Source organism: Pseudopipra pipra, chromosome 9 (genome assembly GCF_036250125.1).
Source record: "Pseudopipra pipra isolate bDixPip1 chromosome 9, bDixPip1.hap1, whole genome shotgun sequence".
In the NCBI taxonomy this organism is placed as follows: Eukaryota; Metazoa; Chordata; class Aves; order Passeriformes; family Pipridae; genus Pseudopipra; species Pseudopipra pipra.
The window spans coordinates 17,852,761-17,864,529 of record NC_087557.1 but is presented as its reverse complement, the minus strand read 5'-3'; the positions used below and the strand labels follow the sequence as shown (position 1 = coordinate 17,864,529).

The window sequence follows — 11,769 nt, the reverse complement described above, 5'->3', positions numbered from 1 at the left end:
CTATTTGGCTTCCCCCCACGCAGAAAGGTTCAGGTAATAAAACCAAAACAAAACAAGATTGAACTTGATTTTGCAGCTTAGTTTAGCGACTGATAACCGTGACTAACTGTGGGACAGGGCACTCTCCTCCTCTCATTAAAAAGGGGCTTTCTGGGCGAAGTCAGTGTGACAAATCAACCTTTAATTTATTACCAGACCCAGGCGAGGCTGCTGGAGCAAAGCACAGGTGCTGTTTCATTTTACGGTATTCAAAGAGTTTCCTCAACTTAAAGATAATTTGAACTATGGTGGCTATAAAAGCCAGCGGAAAATTATGTAAATCTGATTTCCTGCATATGAACCGGCACTGTCTTTCTAAGGCTTATTAAATCATACCTGGATTGTTTCAGCACAAAGGTACAAGGTGAGTTAATGAGGGAAAAATACACTGACTTGGGCAGATAATAGAGAAGAGTTATGGTTCCCAGAGCTGCCTAACCAGGGGAATTTGATGGGAGAGAAACCTGAAGGAGAAGCAAATCTGGAGAAGTTTAATTATCAATTATGATGTCACAGTAAGCCTACTGCATGACATACAGCTTAAAATATTGTGCTTGGCTCTTAAAAGGTCTTTAAAATTAATAAGCTTCTGCAGTCCTTTTCCACCTCAGAGTATTGAATTACTTTTCCTGTGGCTCCCTGAATACTTTCCTGTTCCTAACTTAATAAAATCCTATAGATTTTTTTGTGGTGTTTCACAAACTTGAAAAAGTAAAGAAGGTTTTACAATTTACAAATTTAAAGGTTCTTAGTATGGTCTTCTCAGTCCTTTATCTACAAGGAGTAATTATTTTGGTAAGTAATAAGCAGTCCTTGCTTCCATGAGCATTTGCTGTGCAATGCTATGCAAGGGAACTTTGTTCTTGGATTGTTAATTTTCATGGTGCTGTGTCAGACTAAGCCCTTAGTTTAGGAATAAATGAAAAGGTTTAAACATTTGAAAATAGCATAAAACATCTGCTTTCCCCCCCCCTTTGAAATCTTCCCCTGTCATTGTTTCACACACACACACACACACACACAGTCACAGTCTTAATATTCATGGAGGAAGATAATGGTGCAGGTATGTGTGATCAGGCATTAAATAAAGCTGGAATTATTTGAGTCTGTGATTACATCCACAGCTATCCTGGGCTTTTACATAATCCCTGTCACCACCATTACAATAGAGCATGACATTTATAACTGATTTTACAGCCTGTGAAGCTTTTGGTGCATGAAGAGGGGAAGGAAAAGTGGTTGGCCTTCAGAGAGTTAAGGATTCTCCTCTAGACCACCACCTTGGTGACTCTTAATAGAAACCAAGGTCAAACGGTCTGCCTCCCCTTGTGCTAACCCTTGTGAAGGGTCTGGAGCACCACGAGTGGCTGAGGGAGCTCAGCCTGGAGAAAAGGAGGCTCAGGGGGACCTTCTTGCTCTCTGCAACTCCCTGACAGGAGGGTGGAGCCGGGGGGCGTTGGTCAGGCTCTGCTCCCAGGGAACAAGGGACAGGGAGAGAGGAAACAGCCTCAAGCTATGCCAGGGAAGGTTCAGGTTGTACATCAGGAGGAATTTCTTCCTGGAAAGGGCTGTCCAGCCCTGGCACAGCTGCCCAGGGCAGTGTTGGAGTCCCCATCCCTGGAGGGATTGAAAAGCCATGTGGATGTGGCACTTGGGGACATGGGTCAGTGGTGGCCTTGGCAGTGCTGGGGAATGGTTGGACTTGATGGTCTGGAAGGGTTTTTCCAACCTCAGTGATTCTGTGATTTTATGAGCTGGTGATGAGCAAATTCAGTTCAGAGCCCTGGTAGTGATACTTTAAAACATCTTAGAAGACGGTGAATTTCCACTTAGAAGAAAGATTAAAATGAGCTCGATAAAAAGTCTGATGTCTGAAATATAAAATGACCCAGGATTTAGAAGATGCAATAAGTTTAAAATGTCAGCTTCAGTCATGGAGGGACAATAATTTCCTTTCCTGCTAATGGATAAGTCATTAAATGTTCCTTAGAGCCCGAGCAGCTGCATCCCTGTGGGTGAGAGAGTAACATCCAGCTGAGCCACACACAGAGCAGCACCACTGAAGAGCTGGGAAGAGATCATGGATTCACAGGCTGGTTTGGGTTGGAAGGGACCTGAAATACCATCTCATCATTTACATGGTGGGTCAGCCCTTTGGAAGGAAAAATCCCATGACTGACCCCAAAGTCCCAGCTGCACATCTAGGATGCCCATGTGCTCTTATCAAGCTCTTTTCTTCTAATTTAGTGATTATTCTGCATAATCCTAATGTTTTATACCAGCCAGCCATTGTGAAAATATTTAAGACACCCTTAGCACAGATAGGATTATATTCAGACATCTCTCCTGGTGCTGAAAAGAAAGGAAGAAAGTAATATTATATCAGTATCTCTAATTAATACAAGAGATTAGGAGAAGTGCTGTGCTGGAACACACAAACCAGCATTTCCTAACACCAAGGGCTGCATTAACCAGAAATAATTATAAGCTTTAATGCTGATGCCGTGTAGACAAAAGCACAGACCCCTTTAGGTTGTCTGAATAAGCAAGACTAATTCTGTTAAATGGATTATGCAGGGAGATGTTAATAAGCATTTCATTTAACTATATTCAGGTTAATCATTTACTATAGGAAAGCCTTAATAAATTGGATTTTTTCATGCAACATTTAAAATATCCAGCAAAGGAAGGAATAAACTAACTCAAGGTCAAAGCAGGAAGAAAAAAAGATGAAAACGACTGGGCTGTCAAAAAATGTTCTTTTAAAAGAAAAGATTGTGAGATAATGGGCCTCGGAAGGCTCAGCCGAGTCCTGGGATAACATCTCTACATATTGTTACACTTGAAGTTAGTTGAGGATTTATGGCTGTGCAGGAGAAGGTCGACAGCCTCTAAAAGATCTATTGGAAAGGAATGGGTGATAGAGGAGATAATCAGCCTGGAGAGCTCCAGAACAGGCTCCAGAGGGCTCTGACCAAAGGGGAGCTTGTCAAGATGAGAAACATCCCCCTGTGCCTCAGAGGCCAAGGAGGGTTGGAGAAAGCTTGACCTTGGGAGAACAAAACCTTAAAGTCTTGTCTAAAAATGACTCCGTGAAGACACCGATTTGTTTAGTCTTATGCAAATGCAATCATCCTCCAGGCTGAGAGACAGGAAATTCACTGTGATGGAAAATTCACCAGTGAAGTTAAAGAGATAAATCCAAAGGAGGAGGCCCTTTTGAAGTGTGTGCCAGATGGAGGCTGTGATTAAACAGGGCTTTGACCATGATAATAACACTGGAAAATGCTGAGGATTTTAGTAATGGTGAAATGCAGTTGGACCACGGCTGTAGTGGCTGAGAGGTGGATGTGGAGAATGAGAAGGTCCTCTCCAGTCTCATGTTCCTCTGTTACTGGCATGGTTTTTTTAAAAAAAATTACCCCTGTTGAGGCTACACCTTGAATCCTGGGGTCAGATTTGGGCTGCTAAGGACAAGAAAGACATTGAGGGGCTGGAATGTGTCCAGAGAAGGGAACAGAGCTGGGGAAGGGTCTGGAGCACCAGGAGTGGCTGAGGGAGCTGGGAGGGGCCTCAGCCTGGAAAAAAGGAAGTTCAGGGGGACCTTCTTGCTCTCTGCAAGTCCCTGACAGGAGGGGGGAGCCAGGTCGGGATTGGGCTCTGCTCCCAGGGAACAAGAGACAGGGAGAGAGGAAATGGCCTCAAGTTGCGCCAGGGAAGGCTCAGGTTGTACATCAAAAAGAATTTCTTCCTGGAAAGGGCCATCCAGCCCTGGCACAGCTGCCCAGGGCAGCGGTGGAGTCCCCATCCCTGGAGGGATTGAAAAACGTGGGTCAGTGGTGGCCTTGGCAGTGCTGGGGGAATGGTTGGTCTCAATCTCAGAGGGCTTTTCCAAGCTGAACAATTCTGTGATTCTGTGAATCCCTGACATTCTTTTTAATGCGAGAGGAGTGTGCAGCACTGCCCAGGCCAACTTCCCCAGAGCACGTGTGAAATGCACAGTGATCCTATATTTGAAATAAAGCTATAGGTTTGTCAGAGATTATTTTATAAGGAATCTACAGTCAGATTGTTTCTGTATCCCAGCAAAGAAAGTTAAGTGAGGAAACCAGCACTTCCCTAAAAAGTGAAACATGTCTGTGATGGCTCATGGGGCACCGGAAAACTTTCTCTCTGAGTATAAGGAACTGTTGGATGAGGATGCTCAGCACACTGGACATGAGCCACAGCATGAGCTACATCAAATATTTCAGCCCAGGGAACAGCCAAATTTGGCTCAGGTAATGCCTGGGCAGCCATTCCCTGTGTTGTGTGGATGTAATTTTGGGTAGAATCTTGCTTTGGTATATTTTCCATCCAGAAGAGCTCATCACTTCTGAGACAAATCCATCTGAAAATCCTTGAGAAAGGACACAGGAAATACTGCAGAAGTTGTCCAAGAGCAACTCTACCCGGTGGATAAGCCAGAGCTGGAGAGGATAAAACTGAGAAGTGCCAGGTTCTTAACAGAGTGGCTTTATCCTTTTCTGAGATGTGAGTGCTGGCAGGAAGATTTCTAAGAAGAGTCCCCAGGAGAATGATGTTAATGATAAGAGAAGGGTATTGTCAGGCCCTGATCTTTGGTGTCCAGACAGGGCTGCTCTCACAGGCAGGAACTGTAAAATGAGATGCTGATTTGTCCGTATTTCTAATTTAAAGGAATAAAATGGCATTTTCTGACTCTTAACATAGGAAAACAGAGAATAAAAAATTATTGCTAGAACTGCAGAAGCAAAAATCTACTATTTGTTGTGCTAAAATATTAAAGCTAAGTACTTTAAACACTTGAGATGTGCCACCAGCAATGTTTTAAAGTGAAATATTATCCCAGTGTATGCGTGTGTGTAGCTCTGTGTATACATAGAAAATAAGACAGAAGCATTTCTCATGAAGACTCCACTTGGGACATGCCCTGTGTCTAATTTAAAACTGGTTCTTGATACTGATTTTGACTGAGTTAAAACAAAAAATAAGGTATTTACAGGATGAAAATGAAAGTCAAGCAATCAAAACATGGTAACCATAGCCACCAGCTCTGTAATCTCCTAATTGTGGGGATCTTTGCCTGGGAATTGGGGTTCCCTGGCTGTGGAAATACTTGGGTGAGGAGGCAGAAGGAGACACACGTTTCCCTCCCTGCCTTCCACAATAGTTGGAGTCACCCTTCCCATTCCATCTACCGAGAGATAACTACAGTTAAATATTGTAAACAGCAACAAACTCATTGAAAACCAGCTAAAAATACACCCAGCAATGGAAATTATAAAGTCAGATAATTTTTCTGGGTTCTGGGTGTGATGGGACCTGCCAGACATATCCTGCAGTTGTTCCAACCAGACCTACTTAATGAACGTTAAACAGCTGTGTTTCCTTAGGCTTGGAGAGACAGCGGAGCCGGAACTGATGGTGCCGCGAACTACAGGGAAAAGAGTTTAAGTGTCTTAATTCCTGTTCTAAAACAACTCTCTGGAACAAAGCATTTCCAAAGTCAGCAATCTCTCAAAATACTGAGTGGGGGCACCTTAATATCTACAGATGGATACGAAGCACCTCTGACCCCCCTGGGCTGAGTCATCAGCAATATGTTTCTTGCAGTCGGAATTCTCCCTGTTCCAAGGAGACCATCCCATGCTGGGGATGGAGAGGGGAGCAGTTCCAGATCTAGACAACACTTTGGAAACATGATCCTGGGGCTGGGAAGAGCACTGGAGGGCAGCAGCAAGGAGCAGCCCCACTCCAAGGGGGGGGGTGGTGCCAAGAGGACATTGGGTCAGGTCACCTGTTGGATTTTCACTGTCTCCTGTTTCCTTTTCACTCATTTCACTGCCTTGAGATCTGCCTGGGGCAACCAATCCTCAGCAACCTCTCCCTTACTTTCAAAAACTGTGCTAATAAATGGAACCCTGAAATTGTAGGGAATTTTTCCCCCAAAAGTTCATTCCTCCTTCCTGCCAGCTTCCAAAGTCTCATTTATTTTCCACATAAATTTGACTTTTCTCATACAAACCCAGGTTTAAATCTGGTTGTTATTGTTCAGAGCCAAACATTTAATTGAAAAAAAAAAAATAGGTGTGTTATTTTAGAGAAGCAAACATGTCTAATTTTTCAAACTTATAAATGGTTGAGTAAATAAAACTTATAAATGGTGAGTATATTTTGCATCTAATTTATACTTTAAAAAATCATGATAATGTGATGATATGTAAAGTTACAGACTGATTGGCAAAATTTGGGTAACAACTGAAAGAGGGCAATATAACCTTTTCATTCTAATTAAAGGGATGCTCTTGTTGAAGAGTATTTAAGATACTGGGAAAAAAGGAGGCACATGGGATAGTTTATAATGAGGCACAATATATGACAACTCACAAACCTTGACTTCGGACATTTTCTGTTCACATGGCAAAGTAATTGCTGTGGTTCTCAGCATCAATGTGTGCTTTTTCAAGGAGTTCAGCATGGAATTATTAGTGATCCCATAGTTAAGAGACCTACAGGAGTTATTCCCATTTTCTATTCAGTGTAGTACACCCTTGAGTTGTTACAAATCTGCTGCTGCTGCACTGGAATACATTCCAAAAAGCACTTTATATTGCCACTGTTTTCGCAACGAAGAGGAATTAGTGTAACTTTATTACCCAACTGTGATTTGTTTCTGAACTCACATTTTGAATTTTAATGTATAGCTGCCTAAAGAGAAGTTCCCATTTATGGGGAATTATTCACTCAATGGTACCTAAAACTCCCTGTGGGTCCTGGTCCTTCTGACTGTATGGCCTTGCTGTTGTACCTGCTCAGTGATGGAGAAGAGAAGCATGTGGGGAGACCTCAGAGCCCCTTCCAGTGCCTAATGGGCTCCAAAAGAGCTGGAGAGGGACGTGGGACAAGGGATGGAGTGACACGACAAGGAGGAATGACTTCCTATTGCAGAGGGCAGGGATAGACGGAATATTGGGAAAGAATTGTTGGCTATGAGGGTGGGAGGCCCTGGCACAGGTTGCCCAGAGAAGCTGTGGCTGCCCCATCCCTGGAAGTGTCCAAGGCCAGGTTGGATGGGGCTTGGAGCAACCTGGGATAGTGGAAGGTGTCCCTGCCCATGGCAGGGGGTGGAATGGGATGGACTTTAAGGTTCCTTCCAACCCAACCCAGTCTGGGATTCTATGAAATGTCTCTGAGTACCACAGACTCAGAGCTCTGGGGTTGCTCAGAAAGAGCCACCTCACTCCAATCATTCCCACACTGTAGGACGTTAGTCACAGCCCCAAAACAAACCCAATTTTAAACCCTTACACACTACTCTATGGTGTATCTTTAATAGAATTTCATTTAGACAGAGATAAACTTGATCATATAAAATAAAAACCCCTTCCATGAAATACTGCAAAGGAAAAGAATCCTTCTCATGCACTGATGGGATAAATGAAGCAGGTACTGAACATGGGGTGTCTTGATGTTTAACAGGATGAAATAGTACAGCCTTGATGGACTTGGTTCCTGCTGCAAGCAATATTTCATAATCCAGAGAAGTATTTATGAGGAAAAGTACTGTGAGGGAACAGAATAAAATCTGGCTTTACATATCATCCTTTTTACTCAAGTCATGTTCCATGTCTTTGTGTGGTTGAGATGCTCAGTTATGTTGGAAAAAAGAAACATCTTTTAGGAACTTCAGAGTGATGGATGTGAACCAGCTTTAGAGGAATAGGATGACTTTTAACAGACAGAGAAGATACCAGTCCCAGTCCTGGGATGAACCTGTGTTTAACTGGATCACCACCTGATCCAGCTTAACCAAAGGAGACAGGAGAAATCAGCCAAGCGGGGCCTGGAATCCCTGGCTCTGAGCAGCCTGAACACAGTTCTCCAGAGCAGACACAGCCTGCACCTGGTCACCCACAGCCCCACATCATCTCCCTGGGTCCTCTGCCACCGACCAACAACACAAGGACTGTCCCTGAGCTGGGATTTAATGAAGAACCTCAAAGCTGGATGTGCCACAGTGGGAAGGAGCTGCATGAATTCCAGGGGACAGAGGAAAATTCAAACTGAACTTAGTGGCTAAGGGAAATGTTTTGGCCAGAAAGGAAATAATTCACTTCAATAAGGCACAGGTTGCCCAGAGAAGCTCTGGCTGCCCCATCCCTGGAAGTGTCCAAGGCCAGGTTGGATGGGGCTTGGAGCAACTTAGGATAGTGGAAGGTGTCCCTTCCCATGGCAGGGGTAGAACTGGATGGGCTTTAAGGTCCTTCCCAACCAAAGCCAGTCTGGGATTCTGTGATATTTCCCAAGATGTCAGTATAAAGGTGTCCTAGTTCTGAGAAATACGGACTCAGAGACAAGTTCTGAACAGATACAGAATTTGAACTATTAATTTTCAGATATTTTAAGCTGTAATCCACAAGAGAAATGTACAACTCTCAAACTGTTTTTCTTGCCCCAGATTTGGTGAGAAACCCACTTTTTTTCTGAGTTTATGTCTGGAAAAACTAAAAATTTGTCAGGAGAAAGAAAGAAACTCTTTCTTTAGAATGAACCCTGAAATCAATTTTAGAGACTTTTCTAAATGATGTAGCAACTGAAACCTCCATTTCTTTAAAATGATGCTTTATAACTGATATCAAACCTAATTGCTATTATTCATGGGAAATCTCAGCCTAGCAGGCAGTTAGGCTGCCTCACCCTGGGGCTACACTATGGTGACTAAATATGAGCATCACAATCATCTTCCAAAGCTTTGCTTCAGAAAGGTGACTTCTGGAGTGTCTGCAGAGTGATGAACACACTGGTTCTGGAGCACATATATGGACTCTTTTGTTGATGTAGCTTACAGGCTTTCTGTTTTAAGCTTTCAATTTCTTTAAACTAATTTAGATTTGAAAACCTGTGTTAAATTTGTTGTAAATATACAGTTTTCATTAGTCAAAGGTAAAAAGATTCTTGCTTATTTTGCAGAAGTTCTTGGCAGGCAGATATGCTTGTTAGGACATTCCCATGTCCTAAGAGACACACCAGAGCTTCCTACAACAGGTCTTACCAGCATATCAGAGATCCACAGAATATCCTGAGTTGGAGGAGCCCACAGAGAATACCCAGTCCAACTCCTGGCGCTGCACAGACACCCCAACAATCCCACCCTGTCCCTGAAAGCATTGTCCAAATGCTCCTTGAGCTCTGGCAGCCTTGGTGCTGTGACCACTGCCCTGGGGAGCCTGTTCAGTGCCCAACCACCCTCTGCAGGAATAATCTTTTCCTGATATCCAGCCTAAATGGATGAGATGCCAGAGTAAGGTTCAACCAATCCCTCACCCTCTAAGAATCCTCCAAGTCATTGCTTTTGGAACAGTCAGGGCAAAGGAAACCACAAATCCAGCTTTGGTTTATGAGCCTAAACCCTTTTGTCTTGTCTGGAAGATGTGGAATAGCAACAACTGTTGAGGTAGAGGGGGATAACAATTAGAAGGGATCATTTGAAAGGAAACTTGTAAGCTCAGCACAAATAAATAATGTATTATTTCATGCTACTGTGCAGTTTTCTGATCACATGACTGGTTTTGGATGTGATTTGTTCAAGGTTGGGACCACCTCCTTACCCACATATCTATGATACTCCTCTGGCCCTGATTTTGTGATCATCTGCAGCAATCAGCAAACCCAATTAGCTTGAAATAGAAAACAAGCCTGATGCTGGTTCTGCATAGAAGTCCAAAATTAAACAGGAGAAAGGGTCATGATCTTCCGCTGGACATGGTAAACACAGCTTTGGTTAAGAGGACATTGAGAATAAGACTAGAAAAGTACCAGAAAAAGCATTGGGAGAAGCAAGAGCTGCCTATTCCCATTCCCCCATCCATGAGCTGTGGTGTGTAGCCCAGTTCTCATCTGTAACCCAGACCAGGGAGGCTGAAAAAGTTCTTCAGTGAAGGAGAACCAAGAAGAGCCAAGGACTGAGGCTCTCCATGAGAGATAGTCCCGTACCGAGGGGTACAGAAATTTCTGAGTCAACTGAAAAGGTCCAAGCTGGATAAATTTGCCCACTTCAGAAGTTTGATGCTGCAGCAAAACTACAGAGTGACAAAGTCTGTTGCTGAGAACCACAGGTTGTTTTGAAAGTGAAGTGTTTTCAGGTCTTTACGCACCTCATTTTGGCAGCCTACAATAACTGCTTCCCTGACAATGTGGCCCTCATTTGTAAGTGTCACATTGGAGAAAAGGAAAAGCATTTTAATGTGACAGAAAAATTCGACTTGGGAGCTAATTACTTTAATTTGAGAGAATTTTTGGCTCATCTGCATAGTTGACAATTATTTACAACTTCCATTGGTAATTAGAGGTTGGGTCTCATGCACAAATATTGCCAATGGCTTTGAAGACATTTGCTGATCCTTCTAACTTTTAAAGGAAATGAATTTATTAGTTGTTAATATGTAAAATATTTGTACTTCTGACCTTTTGTTAAACATTCTTCCTATATTTTAAATGATTGGTTGTCAGAACAATTTTTCTGCAAGTGACGTGTGACATTGTAAATAAGCTCTAGAATTAAGCAGCACATTAAATCTCCGTGTTCAGTGGCAACCTTTGATAGTTCTCATATATCATAAGGACTCTGTTGGTTCTGCTACGTTGAGGCAATGTCATATGCATTGTGAATGATAATTTTTTACGCTGAACTTTCCAGCTACTGGATGGTTTCAACATCATTCTTCTGCTCTTGACAAAGGATGTTGAGTTAAGCAAGTTAGGACATGATTTCTCACAGTTTTTGGTGACTGTGTATGAGGAAGGAACTTTTTTGCTGAAGGAGCTGACACCTTTAAACAAATCTTCCACTGCTTGTCAGATGATTTCTAAGATGTGGGGTTTATTCAGCTCTGCTGTTGATTTCCTTAAGCATTTCTTATAGGTTTCTCTTGGTCATATTTCTGCATAGTGTATATATTGTTCTTGTTTTATAGATATATTAAAAACCCCATAATCCATCCAAGTTCACTGCTGAACCTTGTTAAGAGCCAAGGAATTAATCATCAATAGTGCTTTGATTACAATAAGGTGATGGATGAAATAAATAACAAAGTCTAACTGTTTACTGATTTCAGAAGGTTTAGTGGCACCTTGAATCATAACACCTCTCAAGCTGTGCCAGGGAAGGTTCAGGTTGGATGGCAGGAGGAATTTCTTCCTGGAAAGGGTGGTCAAGCATTGGAATGGGCTGCCCAGGGACGTGGTGGAGTCCCCATCCCTGGAGGTGTCCAAGGAATGACTGGATGTGGCATTTAGTGCTCTGGGCTTGGTGACAAGATGGAGATTGGACACAGGTTGGACTCAGTGATCCTGGAGGGCTTTTTCAACCTCAGTGACCCTGTGATTCAGTGATTTTGTGATTGATTCTGTGATCTTGTGAGCTGACTAGGCTGGTGTTATCTCTTGGGTCTGTCTTGTCTGTCAATAATGCTCAATCCTGTCCTTTTTCATGGGGTACATCTTACATTGAAGGACACAGGGTAAGTCATCTACGTAAAAGCAATGCACATCTCACTGGCATGTGAAATCCCTCTAACACACATTTTTACAGAACTACCAGCAAATTATGTGCTCAACAGCATAAATAAAAGAGCGGGTTACCTGGCAGTTTTACATTTCCTACATTAGTTAGTAAATGCAGTGGCCACCCTTCCTCTCCTATAGTAAAAT

The 11,769-nt window shown here is 42.8% G+C and overlaps 1 protein-coding gene across 2 annotated transcripts in view; it reads right to left on the bottom strand.

Annotated features, from left to right (window-relative positions):
* The window catches only part of NEGR1 (neuronal growth regulator 1), a 233,956-nt gene that overhangs the window by 23,629 nt on the left and 198,558 nt on the right, over positions 1-11,769 (bottom strand). The gene's annotated exons all lie outside the window — the stretch shown is intronic.